Here is a 26,079-nt window from a genome sequence, read left to right on the forward strand (position 1 = left end):
GCAAGGTAAGCACTGTGAGTGCACGTGTGGGTGTGAAGTGACAGCTCGCTGGAGATGTTTATCCAACTGCCTGGCGGTGTGGGTTATGAATCTGGAGGTCTTCGCTGTTTGCAGAGTTGTTTTGACCTCCATTAATAAAGTGCTATCACTATTTATTACTCAATCTAGATGGCATCACTCCATTGTGTTTACGCTCATGATACAAGTATTCAGCAGTATGATGGCCAGCAGTCGACTATGCTAGAGCACTATTTAGCTAAGACTCGACGTAGCTGGCTGTCAGAATGGTTACGCAGAGGGTCCCAGGGCCTGATAAAAACTAAACTACGGAGTGCATCTAGGATTGCAGTCCTAGCTTATCAGCATTTTCATTACTCTCACAAGGAGGTATCGCACCCCCATGGTTAAGCTCGTGATACCAGTATGAAGCCTTGTGCTGACCTGCAGTTGACTAAAATCCAGAATTGTACAGCGTAGACTCAATGCAAATGACTGTCATTGTCTTCTCGCGTTGTCCGCCTGGATATGATAATAATTCCAACCTAAAATATGAAGTACATCCAAGTTTGTTTCGAGGTTATATCTAAGTCGTAAATTATTATGGAATGGAGTGAACATACATGCGTTGTGTGGTGTCAACGTCAGACACCACGCTAGAGGTTGCGATAATCGATAGCGGTCCAGCACTTGCAACTTCTCTGGACTCGCTGGCGCTTGCAGCGCCGCCGTATGGCACGGCCAGAGACTTGCAGATCGCACCGGCCGACTCAGCTATGGGTTGTGAGCGAAGTCAGATTAGTATAGCCTTCAGCTCTAGAATTGTGTTATCTTGCTTCTTGTGTAATCCAGTTAATGTGTCATTTGTATTCAAGGAAGATAGTTATTAGTTATGTTACTGGAGTGCAGTAGCAGGACACAGTTAAGTTATTTACTAAAACATTCCAGTACTAATTATTATAGAATGTTCCGGATTCCAACAACGACCCCACTTATGCTAGCCTCTATCATCCCACTGCAAATCCCAGGGGTACTTATCGAAAAGGATTCTGCATTTGTGTGAGGTCATGACATACTGCCATCAACCTTCACATCACGTTGTTTACGGTGGCGGCTTTTGGTGTAAAAGCACAAGTGCACGTTAACACCATAATTTTTCACACTTTGCAGGTTTATTCGTTATTTTTCTTTGAATGCTGTTAAACGTAGCGTAGACGCGGTAATATGAAATACACGGCACTAAATCTACCTACCGCGCTACGCTACATTGCTCCTCTAGACTCGGTGAAACTTGGCATCAGGCTTCAGTGCACACCTTCAGTGGTGCACTTTTAAGGACTTTTGCGCAACTGACGTGACGTAATTGCCTTTTGGGCCAAATACACACGAATTTCATAAACAGCATGCACAGTTCTCGATCGCTTCCCTCGATTACAAGTTTACGTCAATGCCACCAGGTGGTAGCACACTGCAGCAGACTTTTATCCCCGTTCGCTTGGCGTAAGTCCCTATAGACTGTATCACATTCCTCCCATAAGCCAATTCACTGACTATCTGCAAAATTAGTTCAGATATGAGTATATGTTACAGTTGTACTGATAGGAAAACCTATTTTGTGGGATTCTGAATGAGATACATTGTATGAAGTTTTGGATTTTATCGTACATTAATCCATTTGGAGCACACCACAGTCTATTGTGAAACTGTAGAATTTATTCATGATTTTGACATCTGATGTTCTTATGATGTCTCAGGTTGACCTGCACTGTAGGTCCACATTGTACATATGTATGCCAATTCACAGAAAGCTGTCTCACTGGTTTCTCTGATATCAAATTAAATTTTGGGTCGGAGACGGTGAGCTTTTGGCCCTTATTGCTCTCAGCACATTTGTATTCTAATCGAGTGACGTTGTTGGTACAGAGTGGTACTTAAATTTAATCATCTCCACAAACGGCAGTTTGTTTTTGGTGTTGGTTGTTTACTGTGGAGGAATCAGCTTTCCTCTGCACTGTCAGCACGAACTCTGCTGAATCTGTTTTAAGTGCTAACAGAAAAGAAAATTACCAGGAAAAGTTAGCCGCAAAGGAACTAGGACCGCGACCTCCCAGATCAGATCCGTTGTCTGAGAAAGTGACGAACCAAGTAGGCGTGACTGCAAGCGAGTTTTTAACAAAGAAGTATATAATTAACGTAAGTTGTGCGGGTAAAACGTAAGACTGTCTTATTTTCAGCCCGGAAGTTAATGCGTTAAGTAATACATGTACGAGGAATCTTGTACCTTTGTGCGAAAAAATAAAAAAAAGGCGTAAACTCTCAATTACACAAAAACGCGAAATGGGAATTAGTGAGAGCTTGAACGTTATTTCGTTCTTGTCGTAAACTGTACTTAATTTTGTACAAAACAACTAAATTCCACAAAGTCAATCCTTTCTTTCTCCAGACAAGTTATGCATTTTGTCACTATTGTTATTATTGTTAATGACTGCGGCTGAAGTTGTATAAATATGTTGGTGAGCATACGTGTTATGCAGCAGATGCTATTAATGCCACGCTGTCATATTCATCTGAATTTTAAAAAAAACTTGTGAACACGCAGAATGCATGCTTACGAGCTGCCACTTGTTACATAGTCCTGAACATTGATCTGTAACCCAGGAAAAACTCCATACAGCACATGTAGAGGGTCACAAATTTTGTAGATAAAGTATGACGGAACTAGGGTGTACTACTAATTGCGGATGATGCAGTTAATGTTAAGCTCCCATCAAATATTCGAACACTCAGAAAATAATTATTCTGAAGGCTTTTGACAATGCTCGCCTGTGTGGAACTTTAAGTGCACAGTTTTATCGTCTAAATGGTTTACTGCGTTAATTTTTTTTAATGCAGGTGGATAAAATCACAAGGTAACGTTTTGCTATCAAAAAACGCAATATTGAATACAAGCAGTACGATTTAATAGCAGTCCCGAAGTCATTAAAGCAATTGCTAATGTATGAGGCGTATTGTACGTGAAAGTGATTCGGGAAGTGGAATGTATTTTCATATCCAGTAACCGCTTCTGCATAATGTAATGGCGTTAACAGTAGTAATGATCAAAATGTTTGGGTTGCAGGTAACTTACAAAGTTAAAGTAACTAAAATTTTATTCAGAATCACCTAATTCAATGTTGAGTTTACAGGATGTTAGCTATTTCATATGCAGAGATAATGAAGATGTATCATTATGTAAATGTAACTAGCGCACTCCAAAGTTGAAAGTCTCCTTAAAGATTGAATACAGTTAGTAAACGTAAGAAACAGAAACATAGCAGTGTTACAATTCTTTTTTCGTGAGGGGATTAATATAGGGCTGTGGCACTTTTTCTGTAGGAAACTTTTATTGTATGGTATTATTCTAAGTTTAATTTATGAGTTAGCAAATGACTTTATCTTAAACTACAAATACTTACAACAAAATGCACATCATTAGAGGATATTGGAGGGTGGGGGATGGGGGCGGGGAAGGAGGGAGGGAAGAGTTATGATGAGACTACTGTATTTCGCCCACAAACCTAAGCAGTTACATTACTGACTAGACAGTTTTTCCTACTATGGATGATCTACACATCCCGTGCGTTGACAACTATTCATTTGAATTGGAGCTACTGTTGTTCTTATATATGCTCCTCGCAATAGGTACCTATTTCTCCATTTCTTCTTGAAGTTCATCTCTTTATCTAGATTACTGTGTATTGGTATCATTCTAACTACAATTTGTATTTTTTGTAAGCTCAAGAGTATATTTTAAGAGATATGTTGACAGGACACATAATGAGGCACGAAAGGAATTGTCAGTTTGTAGTGGATCAAGTGATATGAAGGGTTAACAACTGTAAAGGGATACCAAGGCTTTTTGACAATGACAAGTAGTCGAAATTAGAATGAGATTTTCACTCTGTAGCGGAGCGTGCGGTGATATGAAACTTCCTGCAGATTAAAACCGTGTGCCGGACCGAAACTCGAACTCGGGGCTTTTGCATTTCGCAGGCAAGTGCTCAAAGAACTGAACTACCCAACCACGACTCACGATCCCTCCTCACATCTTCTATTCTGTCAGGTTCCGAGTTCGAGTCTTGGTCCGCCACGTAGTTTTAATCTTGTCGAAATTAGCTAATCGCACGATTAAATAAAAATAACGTTACAGCCTACTACGGACCATGTTTACGTTTGTTAAGCACCTAGAGACTGTGGATCCCCACAAATACAACACTTTATAGATGCAGAGGCTTGCACAGCATCTTCTGGCGTGGAAAACCTCATCAAATCAGTCTACACACCGAAAACCAAAGCAAAAACAACAACATTGTTTGTAATTGTGAAAATACCTAGCTCCTTTTAATAATTCATGATAATGTCTCGTCCTCGCGCGACTGCTACGGTCGCAGGTTCGAATCCTGCCTCGGGCATGGATGTGTGTGGTGTCCTTAGGTTAGTTAGGTTTAAGTAGTAACCCTACCAAACAGAATCAGTGCCTGCATCCAAATCAGTGGGGATCAAAGTCATGTTAATAAATGGTTTCGTACTGGCGAAGTCTTTGTAAATTTGACTCGCTATTCTAATCACTGAAATAACTTTAGATACCATTTCGTCTTGTGAAGTTTCATTTTGTTTCCTCCTCCCGTTCTGGATGCTTCACTATTTTTGACAAGCAGAGTACAGCGAGACCCGAAAGTCCTTTAACATTAGGAAATTCAATACTTGAGGAATATTGTACACACGGAGGTAAAAACTGACACACATGCTTGAATCGATATAGGGTTGTATTAGACAAAAAGTGTGCAAAATGACGAACATACGGCGCTTCATGTGATACAAAAGCTATAATCAACATAACAGTTGATGTTTTAGCAAAGACGATTTCTTTATGACAAATGCTCAACATGTCAGCCGTCATTCATCAACAATACATGTAGTTGATGGACAATGATGTGGACAGAACCGTGTAGAATATCAGCAGTTATGCCGGCCGTTGTGGCCGAGCTGTTCTAGGCGCTAGAGTCTGGAACCGCGCGACCACTACGGTCGCAGGTTCGAATCCTGCCTCGGGCATGGATGTGTGCGATGTCCTTAGGTTGGTTAGGTTTAAGTAGTTCTAAATTCTAGCGGACTGATGACCTCAGAAGCTAAGTCCCATAGTTCTCAGAGCCATTTGAATTTTATCAGTAGTTAACGATGCGAAATAGCTGTCGGGTTTTGTCTTTTAGCATCCCAAATGAGGTCGGACGATCGCGGTAGACATGCGACTTCAGGTAACCCCACAATAAATAATACAGATTGTTGTCTCGGGACGTGGGAGGCCAAGGATGACAGAAGTGGCGGCTCAGCACGCGATCCTCACCGAATGATGTGCGCAAGAGATCTCTCACACGTGTGGCAATATGGGGTGGAGCGCCGTTCCTTCGAGCAAGTGTTTATCAGATAGGCTGGACGTTATTCTCGTGTGGTGTCACTGGCGTGTTACTGCCCAGCACCATCTGTTAGCCATTTTTTGCACTCGTTTCCGCTTACAATAGCATCCAGTGTCATTTTAGGGATTTGTCAATTATTACCTGTCGCTCTACATTATTCCGCGAATTAGTGCGTTTTCAAATGCTAACGGATTCTCGGGTCACCATGTACTTTACGATGTATTGATAATTTATATTAAAACTGATTCGTCCAACTACGCCGTTAGCGGTGATCGCTGCTACCTTTTCTAGTTTTTGTTGTGGTCTTCAGTCCTGAGACTGGTTTGATGCAGGTCTCCATGCTACCCTATCCTGTGCAAACTTCTTCATCTCGCAGTACTTACTTCAACCTACATCCTTCTGAATCTGCTTAGTATATTCATCCCTTGGTCTCCCTCTACGATTTTTACCCTCCACGCTGCCCTCCAATGATAAATTTGTGATCCCTTTATGCCTCAGAACATGCCCTACCAACCGGTCGCTTCTTCTTGTCAAGTTGTGCCACAAACTTCTCTTCTCCCCAATTCGGTTCAATACCTGCTCACTAGTTATGTGCTCTACCAATCTAATCATCAGCATTCTTCTGTAGCACTACATTTCGGAAGCTTCTATTCTCTACGTGTCCAAACTATTTATCGTCCACGTTTCACTTCCATACATGGCTACACTCCATACAAATACTTTCAGAAACGACTTCCTGGCACTTAAATCTATACTCGATGTTAACAAACTTCTCTTCTTCAGAAACGATTTCCTTGCCATTGCCAGTCTACATTTTATATCTTCTCTACTTCGACCATCATCAGTTATTTTGCTCCCCAAATAGCAAAACTCCTTTACTACGTTAAGTGTCTGATTCCCTAATCTAATTCCCTCAACATCACCCGACTTAATTCGATTACATTCCATTATCGTTTCTAGTATCCTTTACAAAATGAGAGTTGTTGCTCGTTGTTCCACTTTAAATAAGGTTAATGAATAGCTCAGTTCGTGCTGTTTGAGATCTTTGTAATGAACCAGCCGCCAATTCAGTGGCGGACAAAGGCAGCAAAGGACCCGAGCTGGTCAACGAGACATCCCAGTTTGGAGAGTTGAAGGATGTCAGAGACCTTCCGGAAAACTGGCTAGAGGACGACGTTGTAAGTAGGACTTTATCGAGCCTTAGGTTTCCCATTCGGAAGTATCGTGTTCTCTGGAATACCGATCCGCCAGCCTTCTTTCAGTCCATTTGAAGCATCGGAAATTGCCCCCTAGAAACTAACTTACTCCCGCCAGATTTCGCAAAAGGCGCCGCGTCCGCCAAGTTTCATCGCTGCCGTAACGGCGAGCGAGCACTATTTCAGCCTCGCCGGCGCTTGTTTAATGGCAGTTACGGAAACTTTGATTGCTAGGGATTTCCTTCTTTGAATCCGGCTCTGGCGGAGCCTGCTGTGCTTCGCCGGCGTCGAAGGCAGCGAGCGGAGACTGGCGGTACAGACCAAGTCTGCAGAGGGCGGGCGGAGGAACGGGCCTGCATCCGGCCGCCGCGCGGAGCGAGGCCCGGATAGCTTATAAAGGGCGCCGAGGCCACTTGTCAAATTATCCCCGGGGCTTAAGGGGCACTAAACTCGGGACTCGGGGCCTTAACTGGCGCCGCGTTCCGCCGTGCGGTTTAACAATTCAGGCAGCTCGTCTGCCCCTGCTGTGGGTGGAGCGCGCCGGTAAACTACGCTCCGTCGCGCCCTCGTCCACCGCTCGCTAGTATCGTGTCCGACCACCTGCGCACATCACCTGCCTTGGAGAGCCTGTATAGGGCGAGAGTGGCCAACCGGACGATACGGCGGCCATTTTTCTGCCAAACTGCGGGCTGGACTTTTGTATGGCGACTAGTGGAGTACACACTCACCGAATCAAATGCACAAGACAATTTGGCGAAATCATTCCTTAAATGCCTTTGTTTATAAGAATAATGTGTTATACGAGGGCTATCCACAATGTACATTACGTTTTGGAATTAAAAATAAATAAACTAGTGGATTTTTTTTTATTATATACAGATGAAAGCCACACTTAAATAGTACTTTTCTACATAGCTGCCATTTAAATTAAGGCACTTATCGTAGCGATGGACGAGCTTGGAAATTCCTTCGTCTTAAAATTCGGCCGCCTGCACCTTCAACCACGTGGTTACCTCTTTTGGGACAGAAAAGGTGTGATTTTTGTGGATTTCCTGGAAAGAGGCACTACAATAAACTCTCAAAGGTATTGCCAAACTCTGCACAACCTCAGAAGAGCAATCGAAAACAAGCGCAGGGGAAAGTTGGGCTCAAAGATCTTGCTAATTCACGACAACGCCCGGGCCCGCATGGCAAATGTGAGATTTGTTTCCTCATCCGCCGTACAGTCCCGACCTGGCACCGAGCGACTTCCACTTATTCCCAGCAATGAAGAAGTGGTTGGCTATGCAGCGTTTTGATGACGACGCACAGCTTCAAGAAGAGGTAACCACGTGGTTGAAGGCTCAGGCGGTCGAATTTTACGACGAAGGAATTTCCAAGCTTGTATATCGCTACGATAAGTGCCTTAATTTAAATGGCAACTATGTAGAAAAGTAGTATTTAAGTGTGGCTTTCATCTGTATATAACAAAAAAAATTTCAAATACTTTATTTATTTTTAATTCCAAAACGTAATGTACATTGTGGATAGCCCTCGTAATAATTTTCACACAACCAATTTACAGGTCTGTTTTCAAATTTAACTATGTATGTTGCAAGTTGTCCTAAATGTAGTAAAACGCAAAGACGACTTACTTCGCGTAGATAAGAGCACTTGGTTGGTTTACACAAGGCTCCTGTTTGATTTATGTCAGCGCTGTTGTCCGCGACTGCCCACTGCTTTCGTCTTTCTTCATTGCGTGGAAATGCCAACATGCGAAATCCACCTTCGCCTCTATTGGAACAACCAAATGCAGCACAATCTGGCATCGTTTACGAACGTCTGCAGCACGAATTACAGATGTCAAAAACAATACTGTACAATTACTAACGTGTTTACTTCAAACATTTAGGCCTACCGACTTCATCACAAAATGCTTCATTATTTCAACTCGTATTTAAGATCGCAAACGCTAATTACGTACTAAAAAAGATATACAACTAAATCGAAAATGCATGCATAACGCATAAGAAGTCTCTCAATAATTCAAATACCTTTTAATCGTTTCCAAAAGTCCTCTGAACTTCAATTCAACTCAAAATCACGGCGAACATAGGAAGCGCGAGAGACGTTCGGCGACATTTTTCTGCCAAAGCTAATCGACTAATCACGGGCAACTTCACCTATGGCCTCTCTCTCCTTATACAGGCTCTCTAACCTGCCTCACATCAGGGCGCGAGTGAGGGAGCTTCGCCTGACACTGTAAATCCTCCCACACGCGCCAACTGGGTCTTTTATTTTCGTGACAGCAAAAATTTCCACACTTCCATATTAATGACATCTAAACCAGTGGCCTTCCTATTTCTTGCTCCTTGCACACTTTCCGTCACCTTACGTCATATCAGTATCGTCCAGTCATCCTGTGTCATTTATTTCAGGTAATGTTTGAATCACACTACCATCACACCACAATTTTTCATAATGTATAGATCATTACAAAAATTATTGAATGTCGTGATATGGTTGTCAGTTCCAAGACTGGTTTGATGCAGCTCTCCGTACTACTCTGTCCTTTGTGAAACTCTTCATCTCATAATAACTATTGCAACTTACATCTTTGTGAATCTACTTATTGTATTAATCTCTTAATCTCCTTTACGATTTTTAGCCTTCACAATTCTCTCCGATATCAAATTGGTGATCCCTTGTTATCTGAGAATCAACCGGTTTCTTCTTTTGATCAGGTTGTGTCACAAATTTCAATATATATTACAACCTCCTCATTATATATATATATATATATATATATATATATATATATATATATATATATATATATATATACTACAACCTCCTCACTATAGATTCTCAGATAACAAGAGATCACCAATTTGATATCGGAGAGAATTGTGAAGGGTAAAAATCGTAAAGGAGATTAAGAGATTAATACAATAAATAGATTCAGAAAGATGTAGGTTGCAATAGTTATTATGAGATGAATAGTTTCACAACAGAAAGAGTAGTACGGAGAGCTGCATCAAACTACTCTTCGAACTGACAACCAAACCACTGACTGGACGATACTCATATGACGTAAGGTACATATATATTACAACCTCCTCACTAGCACCACATTTCAAGAGCTTCGAGTCTCTTCTTGTCTAAACTGTTTATTATCCATGTTTTACTTCCATACATGGCTATGTTTCAGAAAATACTTCGCAGCGCTTAAGTCTATATTCGATGTTAACAGATTTCTCTTCTTCAGAAGTGCTTTTCTCGCCATTTTCAGTCTACATTTTATATCCTCTGTACGACAGCCATCATCACCCGTTTTGTTGCACAAATAGAAAGAAACTAATCTACTACTATAAGTGTCTCGTTTCCTAATCTAATTACCTCAGCATCACCTAATTTAATTCAACTACATTCCATTAATCTCGTTTTGTTTTTGTTGCTGTTCATCTTATATTGTCCTTTTAACACACTATCCGTTACATGCAATTGCTCTTCCAAGTCCTTTGCTAAGTCTGACAGAATTACAAAGTCATCGGCAAACCTCAAAATTTAAATTTCTTCTTTTTTATTCCTAGTTGAATATTTTTTGATTTCCTTTCCATTACAAAATTTATTTCCTGATGATGCAATTCAGGCAGTACCTGCACTAAATGACACAACAGGCCTTAATGATACTGATATAGTACTGACGGAAGTTTTAAAATCTGCGAAGAATACGAAAGCCACTGGTTTACATAACACAAATACGACATTGCTGAAATATGGAGGATACAACTAAGGCTTCTTCTCATTTTCAATAGATGTTGGAAAAATAAGAAGGTACCAAAAGACTCGGTAATTCCCGATGTAATATGTGTAAAAATAATATGTGGGAAGGGAAAGGAAAAGGACAGGATGGGTGAGAAGAGAAATTGTGACTGCTAGCCGCACAGGGCATTGTGGTAATGCAATGGCCAGAGCCGAAAATTTGAGCTTGATGAGACTCGAGGCCGAATTTACCATCCCTCCTGAGCAGTTGCCTTAACCGCTGCGGCTATACTGACACGATTCTTAACCGACTTAAGATTTCCATCTTACCGTGTACTGCAGTGCGGCATCCTTCGTCAATTAAACTCACTAATCACAAATCGTGATTGCCGTCGGAGTTCGGACGATAGTTGCACATTCGCGCAGAAACGGATATTGGGGAGCCGTTCCCCTTTTTTCAAATGTGTACAAGGAAGTATATCTTTAAAAAGCGGTAAATGTAGCAAATGGATTGAGCCTATGTACTACGAGGGGTCTCCAGAAAGTAATTTCCGATCGTTCGAGAAATGGAAACGACTATGAAAATCCGATACAGCTTTGCACAGGTGTGTTTGGCAGTGTCTCTAGTATCACCCTAGTTAGCATCATGTTACTTTTTTCATTTCTGAGCTCACAGTGAGAGCGTAAAGATGTCTAGAAAATACTGTCTCCCGCCAAGTACGAGAGCCTGGTGAGAAATTTCCCCTGAAGCTATGTAGCCAACATTACATAACTGTCGCGCGGTTTCTTCAAGACAATTCTCAGCCGCATTTTGCAGGGCCAATGAAGATGCTCCTGCATAGTTTTCAATTGGAAATGTTTGATCACCCACAATTCAGCACGTAACTGTTCCCTCTGAATTTCATCTCTGCTCACATGAACCGCTGAGTATGAAGACAACATTTTGGCACAGACAACGAGCTGTAGGCCAGCGTAGAGAATTTGCGGAAAGCACCGGCGGCTGCCTTCTGTGATGAAGGTTTTGGAAAGTTGGTACAACGCTACGGCAAATGTCTAAGTAGCGACTACGTAGAGAAGTAGCTGTAAGGTGTAGCTAACTGTTTTCAATAAAATATTTCTGATTTTCACTATGGTTTTCATTTCGCGATCAATCGGAATTTACTTTCTGGAAAACCCTCGTATATGCCAGAATATAAAATATCATGGAAGAACTGCGATGGCATGCTGAAAGTAATGCCTCCGAATTTTTATGAGAAAACTCTTAAATCTTTTAAAATGAAACAATCGTTTTTTCATATATACGTATTTGCAGCCGTCGCCGCTAGAGGACTTAGAATTATAGCGTGTAACCGGAGGCGTGTAACTATGTCGGTATGTGAGAAAATCATGCTGTAGTCGAGCTTCGAATTCGAAGAGTTCGTCCACACATGGGAGCACCGTTTCCTTCAGCACGATGAATGCCAGACCGCACACGAGCGCTGCGACCATCTATTACTTCTTCCCACATGCATCTGATGAAATGACTACAATGAGAAAATTCGAGAAATTATAGCTAATACAGAGGCTTACTGACAGTCATTATGCCTATGTGCCACTCGTGAGTGGAACAGGGTATGGAGGATCAGTTATTGGTACCAGAAAACCCTCCACCACATGCCGTCAAGTGGCTTGCGAAGTGCTGATGTAGATGTAGATGTGAAGGTACAATGACTATTAAATACAGTATTGACAAGATTTTCTTCATTGCAACGCCTATAAATTTCAATTGTATATTCGTTCCTAGGTATATCATCACGTTGTACCTTGGAAAATATTTTCACTTTTGGAAAAACCTTAGTATTCCAGAGCAATTTTGCTATTACAAAAAAAGACTGCAACACATAAAAAGTGAGTGCCGTTATTTAAGAATAGAACAAGAAACGTATTAAACTTCTGCTGTAGGGATGGCGAGAGGCGAAAGTTGAAAAGTTACCAAAGTACAACACTCGGCTCTACCTATATATGAAACTAATAGTAATGAAGGAAATTTGAGCTTACTGTAGGTGTTTCCACATAAATGCATGTGACTGACCAGCTCTAGAACTTTCGCAATGTCCTGTACAAGGTTCAGTAAGTAATATTTCTGTACATGCCATCAGCTTATGACGAGCCAGCAGTGACTGGAAAGCTAGCTCATAGCCAATGAAATATTTCACTATCCTCTTCTTGCTCCACATTCACTGTTTTCAGTGACTACGGCCTTACTGTCTCTTTTATGCGAATACTTACTTTTAGATTCCGACAAGTAGTCGTTATTCGACGTCATTCGCAAGCGCATTAGAGGAGTACCCCAAGGATCGAAACGAGCTTTCATGTCTTTCACGAAACCTGTTTTTAAAATACAGAGTTTTAACTAGAGATTTTATTCTGGTTATTTGCTTTTGATGACCACCAGCCGTCAGACACTGGTCTGTTAGCAGTATAGCGTCCCCCTGCAATTCTGGCGATTAGTGGCAATATACTGTGAGGACTCTGGTGTATATGAAACAAGGATGTCGACGTCCTTCGTCCTGCCATTATGACTTCAGCACTTAGAAGTTAGGCGCCGCGAGGCAGCAAAGCGGGCGATAAGCGAACGTCCTATAGCGGCCACTCGCTGTTTCTCAGCACAGCTCGTATAATTAGCTTTACTGTTGTCCCCGTAAGTAGCAGCTGGAGTCATGGCTGTGTTATACCTCTTACGACCCATAAGTTACCATCTAGTACATTCGACTTAAGTGCACGCCATTGGCGAACCACCTTACGCTTTATCTTAACGATCTGTACTTCCTTGGTTCGTAAAGTACCACCGCATAGCCGGATGGCCTTTGTGTTCTTCTTGTTCATGTTTAATGTTACGAGTTTGAACAAATCCACGACCAGATCCCGATAACTGTGCACGCAATCTTATTATGTTAATTATTGAAAGAGACAATCTCAGTTGCATATTTATTTTTCGTACAAATAATACGTTAAGGCTTCCTCAGATTTTTATTAAAGAAAAGAAAAGCACGGACGTAATTATATGAAATTATAAATTAAGGAGCATGGTTCTAAGCTGAGCTAAACTTAAAAAAATATTTTAAAGAGGTATGTAAAAGTTTTCTTACCTTGTAAGGTTGCAGGGGTTTATTATTTGCTTATTCTTGAATTGAGAACTATTGTGTGAGGTGAAATGACAAGTATAATGTCGTCATTTTCACAGCTTTTCACACAGTTTTCAACCCGCCAACATAAAACCAGCGCAATGGATAACGCATCTTGCCAACATCAAAAGTGAAATAAATTTCTACACAACAATCTTAAATTTTAACTCCCTGAAAGAACATTAATCTTAAGCACAATATTATGAAAGTTTAATTGGAAGTTTCTTTACATTAATCCTAAGCACAATCATATGAATGTTTAATTGGACGTTTCTTTACAAAACTGCTCCTACTCATACGTTATGATGTTGGTCAGTACTACGAAAATTGTCCGATTCTGGTTAAATGTTCGGTACTGTTTACGATGACAATCAAGTCTATGGTGGATGGTTAGTCAAGTGACAAATCTGGGCGCAAGATTACCTAAGGCCGCTCGAATTTACAGTGGACGCAAGCTGGTGAACCAACAAAGTTTACGCCTCTGTACGAGGTATTTACCTTAAGCAGCAATGTGCTGCTGTCTTCAAGGCTGCTCGCTCCCACTGAAATTCCTACAAAACTAATCTGGCCTTTGCTCAACTTTCCAGCAGAAACTTTCCCTACGTTTCTCGTTGTGTAAGAACACATGTACTCAGCTCTAGTCTTATTATGTGGCGATAAATGCGCGCATGGTTGGAGCAGCGTGCATATTATGGTACCCTCTCAGTTCTTGCAAGAACAATTAACTAATTGTCCACAGCAATTTCTTCTTTGCTCCGTTCTGCACTCGACGCCAGTTCAGAGAAGAGTCCTCTACAAAATTTCTCTCTTTTCCTCTCATGGCAGAACTGCCTCCTTGCACTTGTGTTCCTTTTTCACGTCATGGCTTCTTTCGACCAATAGGAGCGTTCCTCTCATTTTGTAGAAACACCCTCTACCAATCGCAACGTCTCTTCTATCAGACTGCGTCGAAACTTTACTAGTTTTCTCCTTCCTAGTGAGTTTCCGCCTATCAGACGTTTTCTGCCCGTTCTAGATGCCTAAAGTACAATGACTTTTCCGTGTGTCGCACTCACCGCACGAAAATGCGTCACTTGCTTTTGTTCGTTTCGTGTTGGAATTTTGAAACGCAATTTTCTGAAGCTTCTTCTCTGCTCTTGTACCGATGCCCTCGGTACAGGCGGCCCTCTAGCTTGAATCACCTGGCCCGGGGTCGCTGTCCTCTTCCCTGCCACTCCTTTAAGTGGTCGCCGGCATAACTCCTGCAGCGTGGTTTCGCTATGCCGTTGTGGAGCTGGCTTTTCAAAGCTAAAAGCGACTCGACTCGTGTTCCCTGTTCTACCTTCCGCCCAAAGACATGCATTGTATAGGAATGGTGTGTTAATTACACTCTTTTGACTGCCATCCCTTATAGCATTACATATTGATAGGCAAATGTTCTCATAGCTGTCAATTTATGTTAGGTGTCATGTTCACTTTCTCATTGCGATTTGTAAAGGTCTCATGTGAGGTGCAAATCTGACCATTTATTCTGCCACCTTACAACCTTATCTGTTAGTTTTTTTTTTCTCCTTCCAGTGGCAGATAGTCTTCGACTTGCTGCTGTTTCATCCTTTGTCATTCGATGGCACTATTGCAAAAGGTATGTTGAATTCTTTGCCGCTAATAAACATCCGTTTTCGACACAGACGTCATCACATCTCTTTGAAGTAGCTCCTCAACAGTCCACACGGCGAGCTACCCCCTTTGTGGTCCTCATAATAACCAAAAATTATTGCCGATACAAAAGGCTTCTTGAGTGGTGGGATGACAGCTCATCTCTGGAGAGAATTTGTTTTCATTGTTTTTAACATCCTCAGAACATAGGGGAAAATAAAAATGATTTATTTTTACTCATTATACAATTTCTATTTTTGTGTTTTGTCCATACCATATCCCAGGAACTATGTAATCAGCCTTATGTCGCTATCTGAAATATTTCTAAATTTAGTGACACTTTTGGAATATACATCACTGAAATTTAACAAAAACAAGCAAAACAGTATAATATTATAATTAACCGAAATTAAGTCAGTTTCATACGGAAAGAAAGAAAACGAGAAAGTTGTAGGCAACGTATTTCCGCCATTTACCCTGTAGTTATACGTGTCTCCCGCAAAAGACAGTCCGTACTTCAGCAGCATCCTGTTTTAGTTTTTGTAACAGTGACTGCTTGCTTGTTAGAGGTATGTAGAATTTCTACGGTCAGTACATTTCAAAAAATTAGAGAAATTTAAGCATGGGTTGTATAGTGGATTCGATGATAAGAAAATATAATACACTGTATACTATTTTCAAATAATGGAAATCAACACAATACATTTAAAAATACTGTATAGTAGGCCATTGATTAACATCAGAGTAAACGATCAATACCATCCGTTTCGCACCCTACTGCTGTTGCCATCTCAGTGTGTGATATGATCAGGATATCCGCATTACTTTTTTGTTTTGTTTCCAATATTGGGGCAACGTGATATAGTCCAGCATAGTACAGATCACATATGTTATCGGTGGAGTGGAATATCTGTGAACTTCGGTGAATTGTTTGTTGTGTTTAATTGTTGAAAAATAAATTTCACATCCATTAAATTATCACAGATCCAATATCCGGAACAAATTTTATAGTTTCCTTACCTTTAATGGTACTAATATTTGCAGGAAGAAATCTTTATGTATTCAATAATAACATATTTGAAAGGAATATTTGAAAGGGCTATTTGAGATATGGATTAAATGAATAAGAATCATAAAACGTAATGTAGATGTACAGTGAGTTAATTCAGAATCATATTTACATTTGGAAAATGTATAATTTTTGTCATTTGGAGTACTGAACATCACAAGCACATGGATATTTTAATAATAAAATTTGAGGTACAGAACTTGTAGTATTTAGGTTAAGATTTGATCTCTAACTTTGTACAGACATATTCTGGACTGAATTCAGATCTTCTAAACGAACTAAAATGATTTAAACAAAAGAATTATAAAATGCGGAGTCGCAGGGGATTATTGGCTGGTGCATGCTCGTAGCGTTTTTTCCAGAATAGAGCAGATACACTTAAGAGGGACTAGTCATCAGTAATAAACTGCTAAAAAAATAGTACATCGGGAAAGACAATGTCGATTTTGATCCGATGGCGGCATTTGCCATCTGGAGGTTATTACATGTAATCATAACGTTTCAACGTCGTCCACCAACAGACAGCGTAGTGGCATAGCCCCAAGAGCACCATCAGTGTCTGCTGTTTAATAGGGAATGCTCACAACCAGAAGGCTCAGTGTGGTGCAAAAGTGTGAAGCAAGTAGGCAACCATGCCACGGAGATGAACTCGTGCTTCCTACAGCCAGTGGAGGTGGTCTTCCGAGTGGCGGTGTTCTTCTTTCGGAGAATTGCCGCACAAGTTGGACGTGTTGCGTCAGCAGTGCAACGATGCTGGTATCAATGTTCACGTGAACGTTCTCACAACCGTTGAAGAGGTTCTCGACGTCAGTCCAGCACGGATACCCTCCAGTATCGTCGTATCAAAGGGCAGCAGAGGCAGATCGTACAGCTACCACAGCACAGATAAAAGGACTTGTAAGTCCAGTCATGTCAACACGAACTGTTGCGAACCAATTATTAGCGGTGAGACTCTGGACATGCAAACCTTTAGCCCGCCTTCTCCTCACGCCAAAGCATCGGCGTGCACGGCTCGACTGCTGCCGTTAGATGGTCACTTGGGATGGCGCGCCATGGTCTTCAGCGATGAAAGCAAACTCTGCCGGCACACAAGTGATGGTCGTTTGCGAGTAAAAAGTAGAGGGGTTTCACGTAGAGTGCATTCGTCCAAGACACACTCGCGCCTTCCCAGGCCTTATACTCTGGTGCACGGTAAGTTACGACTCCTGCTCATCTCTTATGGTACTGAAGGGGACACTAACGATCGTTCGGTCCATGCAGAATGTTGTGAGACCCGTGCTTTTATCGTACGTGCAACGAGAAGGTGATATGTTGTTCCAACAAGATAATGTTCGTCCACACACTACCAGCGAAACTCAATGTCCTCTGCAAGACAAGCAGCAACGTCCCTGGCGAGCATGACTACTGGACTTGTCTCCAATCGAGCGTGTATAGGATATGATGGGACGAGAAGTGAGTAGTGTGACTCGTCAACCAGCAACTCTTACAGAACTATGTTTTAACAGGTCGAGTAGACGTGTAATATCGTATCCGAGGACAGTATTCTCCATCTGTACAATCGACTGGATGTCAGAGTCAGCGCCTACATTGCCGGTGGGGCTCTACTTTATAATATGGGTGTTTCAGCATGAGTAGATATCTAGTACCTCAGAACCGCTTGTGCTACTGATCTGTAAATGTAATCATCTCATGTACTGTACATGCTCTCTTGCAAGAATAAATTTTGGATGAATTGGGAACTTCTAAAAGGATGTACTGATCTGTTTCCAGCTCTGCACATTTTCCTTCACTGTTTATGACAGTTTGCCAACGCTGGGATAATGTTTAGTTTGAACTACTATACAAATCACGTGAGTTTGAGGCGAAAAGCTCATTGATCCATGTTCGGAGCACATTTTCATCTTGAAAGGAAGTTCCTTGAAGGTTTTTCGATAAAGAGCGGTAAAGGTGAAAATCTAAGGGAACAAGAACAGGTGAATAAGCTGGGCGTGGAATGAGTTCCCAACCCGGCACCTGTATAGTAATTTCGGCTCTGTAGCAGAATGTGGGCGGGCGTTATCATGGATTAACATTACTTCTTAGTGGTCGTTGTTTTGGGAACGCGTCTGCAAGAAGTCTCAGTTGTTTAGAATAAATGTCAACAATGATAGTTAAAACTGGGGAAAGCAATTCGTAGGGCACTTCCCCGTCGTTCTTCCTCCAGGTGCGCGAAGATCTTTGTACGGTGAGTTGGTGCTTTGTTTGGGCTTTACCATTCCTTTCCTTTCTTTCTTAGACACGCCATTTCTGGTAACTATACAAGATAGGAATGGTCAGTGTTAACCACGAGCCAACTGATGGCGAGCATGCGGTAACCACGCATTCGATTTTTAAACCTTCCCCATTGTATGCAGATATGGCGTGATGGTGGAATGATCACAGTTCATCATATTTGCCATTTCTGGAGCACAATGACGTGGAGCATTGTGGATTAATGCATTTAGACGATCTTCATCAAAGCCCGACGGTCCTCCTGAACTTGGGGAGTTACTAATGTCAAAACGATCCTCCTTAAAACGAGGAAACCGTTTTCTTGCCGTAGTCTATCCAATGGAATTATCCCCAAAACGGCGGAAAAGTTTCTGGCTGCATCTGCTGCTGTCATCCCTCTATCGAACTCAAACAGATGAATGTGTCGGAAATATTCCGATTTCTCCACCTAGCACTCACTCTATTTTCTAGCATCCACAGTTCCACTCAGTCTCTCCAAATGACGAAATGAGTATATTTAAACTTAAATAGCAACAGTGAGCTACAGATAAAAAATGACAGTCGACAAATGAATCCACAACAACAGGAATACCAACATGCAAAACAAAAACGCTACGAACTTTCACTAAGGTAATATTTCAAAGTTTGGCAACACATCGTTGTGAAAAAGTAATTGGCTTTAAAAAGGAATCCACGTAAAGAATAGTCACGTTCTTCATTTTAAATAATAAGTGCAATGGTCCCGTGTGGAGTTTGCTGGTCACCCATCGGGCGCCTCCCCAGGTGGCGGATAGGGGAATGCTCACCAGATATGGTGGGTACCGGGGAAATAAAATACCCGGGGTGGACCAAAACTAGCAACTGCTGCCTTGTAGTATGATATTGGCTTATCAAAGGCTAAAGGAAGAAAACCTTGAGTAAAAATTACCTGGTCCTCCGGGTTGGGGGTTGTGCAGTGGGCCAGCTCTTCACTCACATAAAAACATAAAAATGCTAAAAAACCTAATAATAGGCCTCGGAAAAATTGGAACTTTGGACGACGAACTGGCGATGAGAAACGGAAAATTATGTTTGGATGCTGCAATGTGCAAGGTATTTCCACTAAAATAAATTTACTGCCTGCAGAACGTGACATGTTCAACATGGATGTGGTAGTACTCTCTGAAACAAAGAAGAAAGGCCAAGGAGAAGAAGAACTGGATAATTACGTACATATCTGGAGTGGGGTATCAAAAGCAGTAAGAGCCAAAGCAGGAGTCTCCATTATGATAAAGAAATCATGGAAAGAAAGAATCACAAATTGGACATTCATCAATCAACGTATTATAACTGTTGAAATGACTTTATTTGCTAGGTAAATTGTGATTATTGGCGTATATGCACCCACGAACGACACAAAAGATGAGGAGAAAGATACATTCTGGGCCACCCTCAGGGAGACTATTGAAAAAATCCCAAGAAGAAAGGAACTGATGATCATGGGAGATCTGAATGGAAGGGTAGGAATTAGAGAATCTTGTAGAATAGTAGGAAAACATGGAGAGGACGAATATAATGACAATTGGGAACGATTGATTGCAATTTGTGAACAATTTGATATAAAAATTACCAACACATTTTTCAAACATAAGGACGTTCATAAATATACTTGGCAACAGAACATCAAAGAACTTCGTTCTATAACATATATTATCAACAAGTGGTTTCAACGCAGTAGACGTCAGATCTTATAGAGGAGCCCAGTGTGTATCTAGTTAAAATGAAGTCTTTCTGACCATGGAAGAATGCAAGGAGTGATACAAGTAACATAAATAAAACGAACCAGACTGAGAAACATGAAAATTTACCTTTTAATATTGACAGCCTACAAGACGAAAGTATCAGAACACTCTTTGCGGCCAGGATGGACAGGTAACTGGTTGAATCATTTGAAGGAAGTACAGAGGAAATATATGACTATATAAAAGCTAATGTGAAAATCATAGCAACAGAGGCGCTGGGTAAAAAAGATAGCAACCACAACCGTGCAGCAGAGTTGTGGTCAGAGGAACTAGAGGTCACTGTTAGAGAAAAACGAAATGCGTTCCTTCAGTGGTTGAATGATAAATCAGAAGAAACAAGATCAATATACAAGGAAAAGAAGAATGAAGTGATGAAAAAAATAAGGATGGCAAAAAATGAAGCATGGGAAAGAACATGTGCCAAGGTGAATAGCAAATTAGGATTTGGGAGAGCAAAAGAAGCATGGTCAGTATTGAAAGGGCTTCGACAGGATACAAAAAGCAAAACTAATCTCCAACTGATAACACAAAAGGAATGGGAAGAGTATTTCCGAAAATTATTAAATGAGGACAGAGAATAAAATCTAGAAGAAGAAACAGGGGAAGATGAAGGCCATAAAGATGATAAGATCCAGATTTTAGAAAGTGAAGTACTTCAGGCGTTGAGAACAGGAAAGAATGGTAAATCACCAGGACCAGGCAATATCAATCTGGAGCGTCTGAAATATGGTGGTGACAAAATTGTAAAACTGATAACACAGCTCTTCAACAAAATGATACATGGAGATTCAATACCCAACGAGATGAAGCTAGGTTACATTAATACAATATTTAAGAAAGGGGATCGCAAAATTTGTTCAAACTATCGAGGAATTTGTGTTACAAACACATTAATGAGAATTTTTGCGAAAGTAATTCAAAACAAACTGGAAAAAAATTTTAGAACCCAAGAAGAACAATTTGGATTCACGGCTGGGAGATTATGTGTAGACCATATTTTCACGTTACGACAGATTTTGTAGAAACATAGGGAAAAATCAAAAAATATAGGATTAATTTTCATAGATCTAGAAATAGCGTATGATACTGTTCCAAGAAAATTACTTTGGAGAGCACTACATATGGCAAACATAAACCCTTCCTTGATTAAAATAATACAACAGATGTATAAAGATAACATTTGCCAAGTGAAAGTTGAAAGTTGGTAATAAACTTTCACAGAAATTTAGAACAAGCAAAGGCCTTTTACAGGGCTGTCCCATGTCACCATCATTATTTAAAATCTATATAGATATTAGCCTTAGAACATGGTCTCGTAAATGTAACAGTATGAGATTAGAAATAAGAGATGGAGTTTACCTACATCATTTATTATTTGCTGATGATCAAGTAGTCGTCGCACGAGATGGGGAGGATGTTAACTGTATGTGCAATCAACTAGCAGTAGCATACAAAACTTGGGGTTTGAAGATTAATTACTAAAAAACAGAATACTTGACTAATGATTCAGATGCGCTATACATTGAAGGAAAGAAAATCAAAAAGATAAACACTTTCTGTTATTTGGGATCCATTTTAGAAATCGAGGGAAAATCAGAATCAGAAATCAATAAAAGAATTAGTAGCGGACGGAGGGTCATTGGGATGCTTAACTCAGTCTTATGGAGCAGGAATGTAATGAGCAAAACTAAAAAATTAATATACAAATCCATATTAAAGAGTGTGGTTCTGTATGGAACGGAGACCTGGACAATTAACATGAAGCACATTAAAAAATTACAAGCTCTAGAGATGGACTTTTGGAGGAGATCGGCAAGAATCTCCAGGATAGAAAAGATAAGGAACACCGAAGTAATAAGGAGAATGGAAACAAAGAAAGAATATATGACGTAAGGGATAGGAAGAAATTACAATGGTACGGGCATGTACGACGAATGGAGAAAACCAGAATACCAAAACTGATACTGGAGTGGGAACCGGAGGGGAGAAGAAGAAGAGGACGCCCCATGACCACCTGGCTCCAAAATGTACAGCACACAATGAGGAGAATGGGCGCAGAGGAAGAAGACACACAAGATCGAAACACCTGGAGGAATATTTTGAGAATATAGTTTAAGAACGGTTATTGTTTGTATTGTAATTTCCAAGCTCAGATAATAATAAAAATAATAAAGTGCAATGGTGTAACAGATATTATTGCAGCTAATATAAGGTTTTGTTTTGAAGAAAGAAATATAATTGATTCAGGTGCAAATGGTGCATTGACGAGGAATACCGAAACTGGTAGTTAGTTTCAGGAAGACTACTCCTGTGCTGTAAGGAGTGACGCCAGATGTGCGTTAGCTATTGCTCACTGGTCAGCCAAACAATATGACCACCGAATGAGATTTTCACTCAGCAGCGGAGTGTGCGCTGATACGAAACGTCCTGGCAGATTAAAACTGTGTGCCTTTCGTGGGTAAGTGCTCTACCAACTGAGCTACCCAATCACGACTCACGGCTCGTCCTCACAGCTTTACTTCTGCCAGTACCTCGTCTCCTACCTTCCAAAATTCACAGAAGCTCTCCTGCGAACCATGCAGAACTAGCACTCCTGAAAGAAAGGATATTGCGGAGACATGGCTTAGCCACAGCCTGGGGGAAGTTTCCAGAATGAGATTTTCACTCTGCAGCAGAGTGTGCACTGATATGAAACTTCCTAGCAGGTTAAAACTATGTGCTGGACGGAGACTCGAACTGTGTGGAGGGGGCGTGAGTAGTGCTTGGGTAGCTCAGATGGTAGAGCACTTGCCCGCGAAAGGCAAAGGTCCCGAGTTCGAGTCTCGGTCCAGCACACAGTTTTAATCTGCCAGGAAGTTTCAATATGACCAGCGTCTACCACGACGCTGGATGCCGCCTGGTGGCGTTGCGGGCATGTGACGCTGTAACAAATTTAAACGGAGCAGACACGGACGGTGGATTACCCTATCCAAGAGATGGGCTTCAAATCGGGAAATCCATTTAGATAAGCTACTTTGACAAAGGGCAGACTATTATTACGCATGGCCTGTGAGAGAGTACCTCGAAAACGGCGGAGGTGGTCGAATGTTCACGTGCTACTGGCGAGAGCATCCACGGAAAGAGGTAGGACAGTGAAACTACCACTAGGTGCTAAGTGACTGCACGTCCACGACTCTTCACAGAACGCGAGGTTCGGAGGCTTATCTGTCCTATAAAGTAGGACAGATGGTACTCTGTGGCATCTCTGCCGAGAGAGCACAATCCTGGTATACACACAAGTGTTTCGGGGCACACCGTTTACCGTACATGTTGGCCCGACGACATCATCAAAAAAATGGCTCTGAGCACTATGGGACTCAACTGCTGTGGTCATCAGTCCCCTAGAACTTAGAACTACTTAAACCTAACTAACCTAAGGACATCACACACATCCATGCCCGAGGCAGGATTCGAACCTGCGACCGTAGCAGTCGCACGGTTCCGGACTGCGCGCCTAGAACCGCGAGACCACCGCGGCCGGCGACGACATCATCGTCAGTTACGATATCAGTGGGTACGGAACCATCGGGATTTGACCGTCGTCCATTGGAAAAGTGTCGGCTCTTCGGGTGAATCACATTTTTTCTACACTACGTCGATGGTCATCTCCACAAACGCCGTCATCGAGGTGAATGGCGGCTCGAAACGTGCAGCGGGCCACGGACGCAGGCTGATGGGAGCAGTATTACACCATGTGAGGCATTGACCTGAGCTTTCGTATAACCCGTAGTAGCGGTAATCTAAGATATGATCTGTGGGTAGACATCTAATCCCACATACATCCACAAACCTACCAATAAGCTGTCGGATCCCTGATACTCAGAATCAGTGATGTATTTCCTTCCAAAGACGGAGAAACAAACTATTAAGCATGTAGTCATAACGTTATGCCTTATTAGTTTATATCCACGACATAAGAATGAGGTTGGCATCCGTGCGAAAGCTGCGTATGTACTGTGAAGTTTAATAAATGCCGTAGTTAAGTTAATATATAACAGTTGTAACCTACCCCTCCGTCCTTTGTTGTCACTGATGTCTACGATGGTGAAGTCTTTTCGTAAGATTCGAAAGGAGTAAGATTTGCAGTAAACCTTTTACCTATTTTTTCTCGCACGGTTGGCTCCAGTTTCCTCATGTCTAGGGGTCTGATTCTTGAAGCTGAAATTCTCTCAGTTTAGGTTCTCATAGTTCAACTGATCTAAATAATTTTGAAGAATGTCTCTGTAGAATTTTCTGTTTTTACGATGATTTATTGCATCACATTTTACTATATCACACCTGTCTTTTGAATTTTCACATTAACAGCTGAAACTACATTGTTGGTTCAAACTCCAAAAATACGTCCGATCACATCACAGGCATGCATACTACTACTTCACTCTGCGGTAACAACGATATTCCAAAGAGTTTACAATTTTTCTTGACAAATGTATTTCTACTAGTTTAGATTATTATTTTATAAATGAATCCAGAAATATACATAAAAAACAGTAATACACCGGTAATTAATAGAAGAAATTTTAAGTGTGCCAAATATTTTGTAATTTCAAATGCTTCTAAAAAGAAAATAATTTTAACTGTACATTCAGAGATAGTACATAGCGATGGTAACAAAGGAAACAAAGCAACGCTTTTTCACACATTTTAGCTTGAAATACAACAAATCGTGTTCAAAATCATATGAAATTTTTCAGAAAAACTGCTGAGATAATACTGAGCCGTCCAAAATTTCAAAAAATGTTTTTGGTATCGACTACTTCTGTTGAGGAAAAGTAATGTTAGAGGATGATGTCCCTTTACACAGTGTAACATTCAGTGAGGGACAGTCTTTCATCATTCCTGTACTAAAACAATCCGTGAACAAAATTTTTGTAAGAAAGGAGAAACATGCAAATTAACCAGTTAGATGACAGAGCGCTACACTGCTCACCTCGAAAACAGATCAGTAAAATAAACATCTATTTTAATTTTGATGAAATAGTTCGGAACTCCGATGCACTAAAGTGCCCGCGACTATAAATCGCATTTTTTATTGATGACTTTAGGCTGTTGGAGTTGGTTTTGCGAACTGTGGAGGGTTACAGAGGCAGTGATAAATATTGTTAGTTTTGGGGGTGGGCATCAAAATGAGCAATGACAGTGGTCGTAGGAAATAGTGATGACGAAGTGACATTCTAGTTCAAATGTTTTGTGTCTTACGGTGTTGCCACATCTTCCAGTTTACGAATTACGTCATCGTTATTTCGCTTTTATTAACATTTAAGCAGGGCTCGTTGAATGCTGAAGATCTCTAATTTCTCCTCAGCTCGATGCCTAAGGAAGTATTCACTATACAATTGCCAGGAAATGTCATCTGTCATGCAACTTGCATTTTTCCATAAACCAGGCTTTTTAACTATTACGTTGCATCGGTATTATTACATTGGCCATTGTCTGTATGGTCTGTACAGCATCGTCTGGAAAACAAGAGACAGCATTTACATACTTCTGGTTTCGACGTTAGTTTCTGAAGAAGGTCGAGAAACGTACACAGTCAACAAAAGAAACATTAGGGGCGTCTCATAAACCTGCCTATTCTTATTCAAGAAATCTACAAACAACGTATCATCCCGTCAGCAACCTAGTTAGACTTTATTACCATTTCCATTACAGATTAAAATCTGGCACTTGCTCTGGTAGCCCTATAGAAACAAACAAAAATTAGCAAGTAACGACTGTGCTTGTGTTTGTTACAAATGAACCAGAATATTT

This window comes from Schistocerca gregaria, chromosome 8 (assembly GCF_023897955.1).
Source record: "Schistocerca gregaria isolate iqSchGreg1 chromosome 8, iqSchGreg1.2, whole genome shotgun sequence".
In the NCBI taxonomy this organism is placed as follows: Eukaryota; Metazoa; Arthropoda; class Insecta; order Orthoptera; family Acrididae; genus Schistocerca; species Schistocerca gregaria.